The sequence below is a fragment of the Rousettus aegyptiacus genome, unplaced genomic scaffold (assembly GCF_014176215.1).
Source record: "Rousettus aegyptiacus isolate mRouAeg1 unplaced genomic scaffold, mRouAeg1.p scaffold_m13_p_16, whole genome shotgun sequence".
Lineage (NCBI taxonomy): Eukaryota > Metazoa > Chordata > Mammalia > Chiroptera > Pteropodidae > Rousettus > Rousettus aegyptiacus.
The window spans coordinates 43,902,628-43,913,267 of NW_023416291.1; the positions used below are offsets into that span (position 1 = coordinate 43,902,628).

General features: G+C 55.5%; 1 pseudogene; it reads left to right on the top strand.

The window, feature by feature from the left end:
• The first annotated feature begins 221 nt into the window (after positions 1-221).
• LOC118612740 lies at positions 222-340 on the top strand (annotated as a pseudogene).
• The last annotated feature ends 10,300 nt before the right edge of the window (positions 341-10,640 follow it).

Sequence of the window (10,640 nt, forward strand, 5' to 3'; positions counted from 1 at the left end):
TGACTTCCACAACGACACATCCTTTTCGGCTTTCTTCCCTTCCCTGTACTCCTTCCCCTTCTCCCACCAGCACTTCCCAAAATCAACTCCCAAAGAAACTAAGTGGGTGCATATGTCCAGCTCAGGTGATGCTTCTGGGGGACCCTACTGATGAATCCGGTGCCAAAATGCGGGTAGGAAGCAGACCTTCAGCAGGAGGTCCTGGATTAAGATCGCACGTCGTCTACGCCCACACCATCCTGAACAAGCCGGATCTTGTCTGATCATGGAAGCTAAGCAGGGTCGGGCCTGGTTAGTACTTGGATGGGAGACCACCTAGGAAGACCTGGTGCTGTAGGTGTAAAAAAATACAAATAAAATAAAATAAAAAATAAGGGATTATAAGCTAACAAGATCAACCAAGATTTGCCTCACCTAAAAAAAAAAAAAAAAAGATTACATGTCAACTGCACAGTAACGAGGCCCTCGATGCCGGTGGTAGGTGGGGTAGGGACAACCCTGGCTTGCTCTAGCTCACGGTCGCTAAAACTCTTACCTACAGTGAAATGAACCGAGATGAAACGCAAGCCAAATGGAATGCGTTGACTTAGACGACAGGGCCCATGTTGTTTAAAACGGTCCATGGCATGGAAAACACGAACGTGTCCTACGCTAGACGATTGGCTGCAGAAGCTGCGGTTCACGTCTACAAGGGAACGTGACTCAGCCGTAAGAGGTAAGAGGAGATGCAGTGCTGCCCTTCGCGACAACAGGGATGGACCTCGAGGTAATCGTGCTAAGCGAAACAAGCCAGACAGAAAAAGTTGAAAAGCACATGATACCACTTGTACGTGGGACATAAACCTAAAACCAACAAATGGGCAGGACAAACAGACAGAGACTCAGGGACATGGACAACGGACTAGTGGTTACCAGAGGGTAGAGGGAACAGGGGAGGTAGACGGGGGGAGGGGGGGTAATTTAAATCATTTCTTCAATCAAAATAATTAATTAATTGATTGAAAATAATAAAATAAATAAAATGCTCCATGGGCAAACCCCAGCCCATGACCTCTTTGACACCAGTCTCTGGAGGTAAGTACTGAAATTGAGAGGAAGCATGTGGAAACACTTTCGGCAATGTGGCAGAGTAATTTTACGTCTGGTAGATCTAACAATTATAAAAATTAGGCTAATAATATATATGTCTTTTTTTTATTTTTCTAATAATTCATCATTCCACAAAGATTTTTTTAAAACTATTTCTTCATAATAGTCTGAAAAGCACTAGCCCAGACTTAAAAACTTTGGAGGCAATGTTAATGATGACGGTTGTGGAGCTGGCTAATTGTTACCTGCCATCAAGTATGGAAGGAAAAATGTGTCAGGCTCAGATCAGGCAAATGATCAACCGTAAAGCCAGAGGCCTCCGGGGCCGTGTTACAGAGGTTCTTGTCTCCTGTAAATGCGAGGCAGACTGAGCTGGACCTCCGGCTGGGTGTGCGAGTGTGGCAGAGTCACAAAGGCAGTTGGAGTCACAGCTCCAGGAAGGCTTCAGCGCTAATGCGGGGTGCCGTAAGGAGTGAATGGGACCCTGAGACCCACAATCAGGACATTTGCATGGGATCCTCTAGACCAGCAGAAACGCCCCTTCCCCATGCAGAGGAGACAAGTCTTCCATTGTCTGGATTATGCAAAAGGCTAATGGCTCCTCCTCGAGGGGAATCCTCACCAGATGGCTACACCTCCCCTCCTTGTTTCTAGACCAATACCTTGGACCAATTTTCAGCATGACTCAGCTAGGGAAGCGCATCCCTTCTTACGAAAGGAAATGGATCATTCGGCAAAAAGCTGCTGCAAGGCCATAAGGTACTTGGAGAACATACCTGGGAGTGGATCTTGAGAGTTGATGGAGTGGGTGGCCGGACTACAGTTCATTGACAGAAGAGCACTCTCCCACGACGCAGGATTTAGTGCCCTGGCATGAACATCCAGAGCCTATTCTAATACCTTGTTGGCACGGCTCCTCGAAGGTTGGAAACAAGAATGGCCTGCAGTCTATGAGGCGGGAATGCCAGAACTGCCTTGGCAGAGGATTGAGGAAGAGAACAAAGGGCTCAGAAAAGTACTCTTGTTGGAACGAGTTTACTGTGTTAGACTAGAGAACACGCTACCTGACTACGTTCCCCAGGGGGGGCCCAGAGGACAGTCCCTTCACGAAAGCAATAAAATAATGGGCCACTGTGATCGGAAGTCCGGTGGTAGCTGTTGTCTGAGGCCAGGGAAAAGAGCGGGCGATGCTGCCATGGCTCCTAGATGTCAATGGGGCGAAGATTCTGTAATAGCCAAGGCCAAGTCAAAAGTAGAGTGAATGCAATTATGCAATGGACAGCAAGGCTGAGATGATAACCTTGACCTGCCGGGATCTGTTGCAATGACTAACAAAGCTATTGTTTGACTTATGCAACCAAAAACGATTATGAGAGGTGAGCAGAAGGCCAATGTCAGCTGCCACAATAGATCATTGTGATCCCTCAGCCGGTTTGCAGACCCGAGCTAGTTCTTAGACCCAGAGACCAGCAGTGGAAGAAGAGACTCTGTCCCCTTGACGAAGGACACTGGAAATGTCTCAGAAAATACATATAGTAGCATTGGCTACTTTAGGTTCCTTCCCTAAAAGAACTTTTGGCCATTTACCCGATAAATGTATATGGAGAAAAGAGAAGGCCAAAAAAATTCAAAGGTTATTGGAGACAGGGTCTGAGCGTGTCGATAGAACACCAAGGGACACTGTTGGAGTGGGAGCTTTGAGAGGCTACGGCCATGCAGTGAATGCACTCCCAGCTGATGCTCATGTCACAGTGGATCCAGGGTCCTACAGTCTCGGTGCATAGTCTAGACCGGTACACCCACCTAGGAGTGGGCAGAACGCTCCTGCGTCTGCATAGCAGAGCCATTAGGGGAGAAAGGGACAAGTGGAAGCCTTCTCCTGACGCGCGCGTGTGTCACACACACACACACACACACACACACACACACACACACACACTGGCCAAGACAGTAACATGAAGCCATACTACATCTTAGATGGAATAACAGAGACCAGTGTCACCCTCAAAGACTGAGAGGATACAAGTCCCGTCATATTCCCATTTAGTTCATCAGTAAAATCAGATGGGTCACGGAACGTGACAGTGGACTACTATAAACTTCCCCAAGTGGTAGCCTCAGTTGCAACTCTTTTTCCAGATATCTTCAGAGGAACAGATCCATATGGCCTCCGACACTTAGTATGTCATTCTCAATCTGGCGAAAGCATTCTCTTTAATCCGCTCCAAGGAGGATCAAAACAAGTTCGCATTTTCCGTTAGAACGCACAGTTTACATTTCCATGGCCGTGTCCCAGATCTATTTAGCTCTTCTGTTCTCTGTCACCCTGTAGTTCAAAGGAACCTTGGTTTTCTGAACATGCCACGGAACATTCGACAGGCCCATTATACTGACCTGTCATTGAATGGCAGGGGGAGGGGAGGGGAGCTGTGGGCACTCAGAAGCCCTGCTAAGACGCGTGCACCAGGCTTAAGAGATGAGCCCTGCGAAGACCCAGAGGTCGTCCACGTCGCTAACGGTTGTAAAGGTCTGGCATCCAGGCCGTGTTCACACATGTTTTTCCCAACGTGAAGTCTCGCTTTGCAGTGAGAGCTGCGATGGCGGGTGTGAGGCCACGGGACCCTGCCGTCCCGTCAGGCGCCCGGCACTCAGAAGCTGCGTATCCGATGGAGCCCCGGGGTGGCCTCGCGCAGTCTGACAGAGCACCGGCTCGGTGGGGGCGCTCACGAGGTGGACGCGCCACTCAAGGCGCTGCGCGCTGGTCGAGCCCGTGGCTGCTCTGTGGAGCTGCGACCTCCCACAACCAGAACGCGCGGGTCTGGAAACCGAGAAGCTCCAGGAGAAGTGGACCCTGTCATCGACGCTCCCAGGGTCCCCTTGTGGCATCTGCGTGTCGTCCTGTCCCTGCAACTCTAGGACCTGATTAATCTGATTGCAGGGTGGGGAAAACCCCCCACGAACGAAGTAAGGGCTCCTCGAACCCTAGAGGAAGGGCTGCTGCCTGGTGGTCTGCGGCTCCTCACGGCAGCACAGCAGCAGGCGAAGAACGCAGACTGGTGGGGGAAACCGACCCCGATCAGCATGACGCGTTAGGAGCTGGGGGCAGAAAGGAGCGTGTGGCCCTCAACTCCAGCGATTCACCGGGGTGCCTCCTAATAACCGTGAATGGGCAATTGTGGCGACCAATGGCCCGGCAGAGCCCCCGGGCCCGGGTTTCCGCCTCCTGAGGTGAATGCGTCGTGCCAGGCCGGCCGACAGCGGCAGAAATGCTGGCTGCGCACGAGAAGTTAGAAGAGTGACATGCTGAAAATCACGTGCGGCGTCGGAACCAACTGCAGCCGCAAACTGCAGTTTGTCTCACTAACCCTCCGGTCGTCTTTTTTTTTTTTTTTTTTGATAAATTATGATCAGCCACCATTTGGAAGAAGCAGTGCATGCGGCGAACTGTAGCAGGTGCCATCAGCTCCCCAACCCGCAGCTCCTGAGCTCTGCCATCCCAGCAGCACCCCGCTGCACCTGCGGCTCTCCCTCTGAGCTCACCCTCTTGGGACTCCGCAGGCTTCGTCCAAGATCCAGGCTCCCTCGTGGACAACGCCCTCTGCCCTAGGACAGGCGACTTCCGGCTGTCTCCGCTTTCGGGTCTCTTTCCAGGCCTCTGCGGTCAGGTGTCCCTGCTCCTCGGCGGCCCTCGGGGAAGCCTCCTGCCTCTCCCAGGTATCAGGCCAACCACACCCCCGTGTCCCATAAGCCTGGGGCAGGCACCACCCTCTGCCCATGCGCAGGCCGAAGAGGGGGCCTGCAGAGGGGAGAACCAACCTCAGAGAGGTCGGCACTTGCCCCCCAGGCCAGTCGCCAGTTTCTCACAAGAGCCTCTCGCCTGCTCACCCCTTCGACACCACTCACTGTTCCTTTAAGGGAGAAGACCAGGGCTATAAATTCTCAAAGGGGCCGTTTCAGGCACTGTGCTACTGGGTTAGGTTGATTTGGGGAGGTCTTGGGCAGCCTTCTTGGCGTCCCCGAAATCACACCAGGTAGACAGCCACTTAACCCCCGTGCCTGCATCTCCCGAGACAGCCTGCGAGAACTCTTGGCTCACAGCTTCCAGCAGTGGAAGACGCTTCCACCCTCACCCCCCGACAGCGGGGTAAGGGATAGAGAGAAGCTGGAAGGAAACGGAGGACAGACGAGGAACATCAAAGAGAATGAGATAAAACAGAAGAAGCCAAGGGAGGGACGCACGGGAAGAAGAGGGGTGGGCAGAGGACCTGCACACTCACTCAGACGAACAGGACACGCACGCACACACACGCACACGCACACGCACACGCATACACACACACACACAGAAAATATCAGCAGAGACCGCAAATGAAATTTAAAGTTGTTATGGCAACCGGAACAGGTGAGTGGGCACTTGTGCCTACTGAATTTACGAAATTAAAGTAAGCCTTGCATTTGCTAACTAATTAAGTAATGCCTTCTCAATATTTCTAATCTCCCAGACATCGGGGCCGGAAGAGAGCAGGGAACACGGAGAGCCGAAGCACCGATTTATTTACCCGAGGGTCTGGAGAAGTGCTCGTAGGGGGCTCTGGTGGAGGACGCAGAGGGGTGCTGCAGGAGGGGGTGCCGGCGGCATGTGGGCACCTCTTCCTGGCACGGGCAGAATAAACAAGGGCTCTGAACTCCCAGCAGGAACCGCCCTGGAGAGGGGCGCTTCGAGGCAGGGCCAGCCCAGCGCCGGGCGTCCTTGGCTTCAGCCTTCTGTAGTCCTGCCCCGCCCATCCCCACCCAGGACGACCACAGAAAGAGTCTGGGCGATGGCGGGGTCCCAGGGGATCTGCAGAGACCGGAGTCCACGCCCTCTGCAGAGACGCTGTGACGTTCAAAGGCACCAGTCGAACAAGGCAACAGCCGAAGGGAGCAATTTTTCTTTCGATGTGGGGGTTGGCTTGGTTTCCTTTAAAAAAAAAAAAAAAGAAAAAAGAAAAAGAGAGCTCCGCCGAGGCTCGGATGCGCCATCTTAGCTGATCTTCCCTGGGGAAATAAATTACACATGGCCCTGTACACAAACACAGCTCCGAACACAAGCCCGGCTGGCAGCACGGTGGCACTTCTGTCCCCGGGGAAATAAAGTCCAATGTCTATATATCTCTATCTATAGATACAGACACAGGAAAGGTCACGGCACGTTTCCTTCAGCGTTCCTTTCGCTTGAAATTAAACAATAATCGTTTCGGCGTTTAGTCTCCAGCAAAGGCTGGAGCGGACGGACCGGAAACCTCCCGGGAGTAGCTCACCCATGGGCGCAGGCACGCAGGCCTTCGCGTGACGCCCGGGGCCGAGTACGAGGGGGCTCAGGACCCCGGAAAGCCCGTACGTGAGTCACGTGAGTATCGAGGAGGTGCCGCCAGGTGTGATAATCCAGCCGGGACCTGGGGACGCATGGGTGGCCCGACAGGCAGCCGGGCTGCTCCGAGGTTCTCTTGTTTCCGGTGGTGGTGGCCGTGGCCGCGGTGGTGGCCATGGTGGTGGCGATGATGGCGGTGCAGGTGGTGGCCGCGCAGGTGGTGGCCGCGGTGGCCGCGCTGGCGGTGTCCCAGGACAGAACGGGTCTGCCCTGTCACAGCTGCGACCAGCCCAGCTCACAACTCTAGGTTCCACTGACTCGGAAAGCGTGGAGGCAGAAACGGTCTCATTTTACAGAGGAAAAACTGAAGGCCGGAGTTGGTGACGAAAATTAATTTAAGCTCCGGGAAGACAGCAGGTCTCTCTCTCGTTAGGTTCGCTGTTATGTTCAGTGCTTGGCGCATCAGGTAGGGGGCGGGGGGAGGGGCGGAGGCAAGGTGGGGGGTGGGGGTGGGGGCCCGGAAGGGAAGGCTGGGCGTGCTGTCCTCCGGTCCACTGTTCTCTCTACATCTGGGTGGGCGCCAGGCTGGAGCAGCACTGCGCCAGGTTGTGGCAGTTACAAGGTCACACCGGACCTGGGAGGGTGGGCGCGAGGGGCAGTGCCGTCCAGTCTGGGGGCTCTGCCCTGCGTTCACAGAACCACTCATTCCAGACTCCCTGTGTGCCCCTCCCTTGTCCCCCCATCCCCCGTGGACCCCTCTCTTTTCTGACCCCACGCGGTCTTCCGCCCGCCCCGACGGCACTTTGCGCAAGTCACCCCGCTCTGTCTCACGCAAGTTTGCGCCTCATCCAGACGGCCAGGCTCTATTTGTTGGTGTGCAAATGCACGCACACGTCTTGTCAGCTAGAGTGGAAGCATTTGCCTGGGGTGGTGCTGCGAGCCCAGCAGGATGTCACAGGTGCTCAACTGGGCGACAGACTGGCAGGTGAACCAACAGACTTCGTGGGGCTTTCCGGAGGACAGCCGACCCCAGGACAGCTCGTGGGCGCACGGGGCTGGCTCTGCAATGGCCGTCGGCTTCGGTTTGACGCCTTAAACAGCTTCTGGTGCATCCGGATAAGCAACGTGGTTTTGAAACGCCCCTAGTCATTGCTCTTTCCACCCAGAAACTCCCCGGGCTCACTTTTCCCACGTGTGTGCCCTCTCTGGCACGTCTCTGCACGGCTGTACCTCCCGGCTTCCCTCCTCACCCGGCCCGTTCGAATCTGGCTTCGGATGGTGCACCTGGCTTAGACCTGGGGATCCACTGGGATGAGGCCTCCAGGGGTTGCTCCCATGGCTCCCAAAGCCCACACTTGAGGCAAGAGCATCCAAACCTCCTCATCCTGGAACCCGGAATTCAGTTAGGCTGGGAACCAAGAGCCCCAGCTCCTGTGGTCTCAGAGGGGAGACATAAACCGCCAGGACGAAGTCTCCTGGAAACTGGGAAGCTGGAGAAGCATCCCAGCCTTTAAGCTCAGGCCTAATCTGAGAGGCCCCTGCAGGCCCTGTCGATATCTCTGAGGCCCGGGCCTTCGTCCTCTGTCGGAACACCCTGACGGGCTCAGGCCGGCCTGCGTCCTGGAAGGAGGAGGCTGCTCATGCCCTTTCTCTGGCATGTTTGTTCCAGTAAAACTCAGCCTGTCCTTCCTAACTGGCTTCCGGGCCCTGAGTCCCCAAGGGAGCAGGGAGAGAGAGGTCAAGACACGAAAGGAGATGTCACTTTCCATCGAGGTCTAGCACCACGAGCAGGGAGGAGGGCTGCCTGTGACATGCTCAGAACTGTCCTCAGCGTCTGCCTTCTCTTCCAGGCGTATCTGGGGGCGGGGGCGGGGGCGGGGGCACGAGCCGGCAGGGCGGCCTGTCAGCCGCTCACCAGCAGCCCGACACAGGCCAAGTCTAAGGCTGCACCTCGCGACAGAACCAGACGAGACCCAGGGGTGATGCACTCGCCCCATCGATTGGGGCATCTGCTGTGTGCCGGGCACTGCGCCAGGTTCTGGGGCTACAATGGAGGACGAGAGTGACCCAAGTCCTGATGGAGCTCACGCTCTCAAAACAGGTGATGACAATTCTGTGTGCTAAGCGCCTCGATCCCGAAGGACAGGGAGCTACAGGACCTACTGTGGGAGGGCGGAGGGACGCAGGCTCCTGAGACAGCCGTGCCCCCAGACCGCGGCACAAGGTGATCTGGGGCTTTGGGTGTGAGCTGGGGAGGCGGACACACCTGGGTCTAAATGCCGGCTCTACCCTTACCAGCTATGTGACCTTGGGTGAGTAGCTTAGCTTCTCTGCGCCTCAGCTTCCTTCTGTAAAATGGAGAGAGGAGTGATAAATGTTCCTGCCTCATGGGCTTGTGGATGAGAATCGAATGAGAAAACGGATATACGAAAGCACCGAGGAAGCTCTCGGTGCACGTCAGATTTCGCCATCGTTTTCATCGCTGTTACCGAAGCCGATAACAATAATAACAACAGTAATGGCAGCCGTTGTCACTGCCGTGATCATTCACATCTGCAAGGGTTCCCGGCAGCTACCTGGCTACCACAGGCCAGGGCAGCCTGGGCAGGATGGAAGGACGGAGGTGGGGGAGTAGCCAAGCCGCCCTACTCGAGAGCATCCGGAGCATTGGGAAAGTTACCCTAGAGGGCCGTAAGCGCGAGGAGCAACATGGGACACGAGATCGGAGTCCGATGAGCCACGGCAGGGGACTGATTTGGAACTGCTTAAATCACTCCCACCCCTTGGCCAGGATCGGTCTTGGAGAGGCCCAACTGTGGGAGAAGAAAGGGCACAGAGGCCGGGAGGGTCCCGTGCGGAAAGCGGGCATTCCGCAGGTTTGACCCAGAGACGGGCGGCGGGGAGGCTTCCAGACACCTGGGCCACTCGGCCGCAGTCTTGGCGGGGGCCATTTGTTCTTACGCTCTTAACCTGTTCCCACTTTGGAGTAATTCCTGAACATGACCGATGCCCTGGGACTCCCCCCTGAGGAAAATGCACGTATATTTTTTGTATGGACGTTCAGAGACTGAAGGACCCCCGTGAGCTCATGAACACCAGAATAAGAATCCTCCCAGGCGCAGTCCGTCGACGGCCGGGGGACACCCACAGACAGCCGGGGGACACCCACAGGACTGCTCCCCTGTGGTGTCAGCAGTGGGAACGGAGGCGCCTTGCTGGGCGGCCTCACTTCACATCTCCAGCGGAGAGGGTCCAGAGTCCTCCTGAGATGCCGACGACCCCCTCGAAACGGAGGATGTCCAAATGGCCCACCGTCCGTGTTCATCGAGTGCTCTACCCCATTTACGGCACTTCTCCTGTGTGCCCTGCCAGGGACGGGAGATAAGGTGACTCCTCGAGGATCTCACGACTCCTGGAGAGGACGCGAACAAGTACCCCCAAGCTATGGTACGGAACAGCGGGTGATGCAGGGGACAGGCAGAGAAGGAAATGATTCCAGCGGGTGGGGGGGGGCGGGCCAAGGGAAGGATGGGGGACTTCCTGCAGAGGCCTTGATGTTCGATCCAGATTCCAAAAGGCAGAGAACACATGATCTTAAAGGCAATCGCAGCAGAATCGTCAGAATCTCTCTGGGATTTCGCGAAGAGACAGAGGGTCGTAACCACATTTTCTAACTTGCGTATTTGATCTTTGTCATCTGGGGGTCTCGCTGACTGAAAGGACCGGCCCTCCCAGGGAGAGTTAATTCCCAGAGATAGCAAACCAACCAGGTCAGGGCCCACACCCCAACCTCCCCCTTTGTTGGGCACTTCACTCTGGGCCACTGTCCCCCTGCCCTAACCACCCCAGGGCCAGGCACCAGATGACTCGGGAGAGTCCCCATGCCCCACGGCCCATGCAATTATCCAAACCAGCCAATCCTAGACCTGCTCACCCCGCCTCGCCCTGGGAAACCACAGCGCAGGCTCCCGCCCACATTTTCTGCCCACTCCCTCTGCCTCCCAGCCGGCTCGGGTGCTTCCCCATGTGGCCCTATGCAGCCTGTTACGACGCCTATTTCTAGGGATTCACTAGTACAAACCGCTTCCTTCATGACAGTCACTTTCAGGTCTGCATATCTTACATGCCTGGTTCACACAAATCCTAGGCACCCTTAAGACAGGGGGCGCCTCCCTGAGGGGATCCACAAATGATGGAAAGA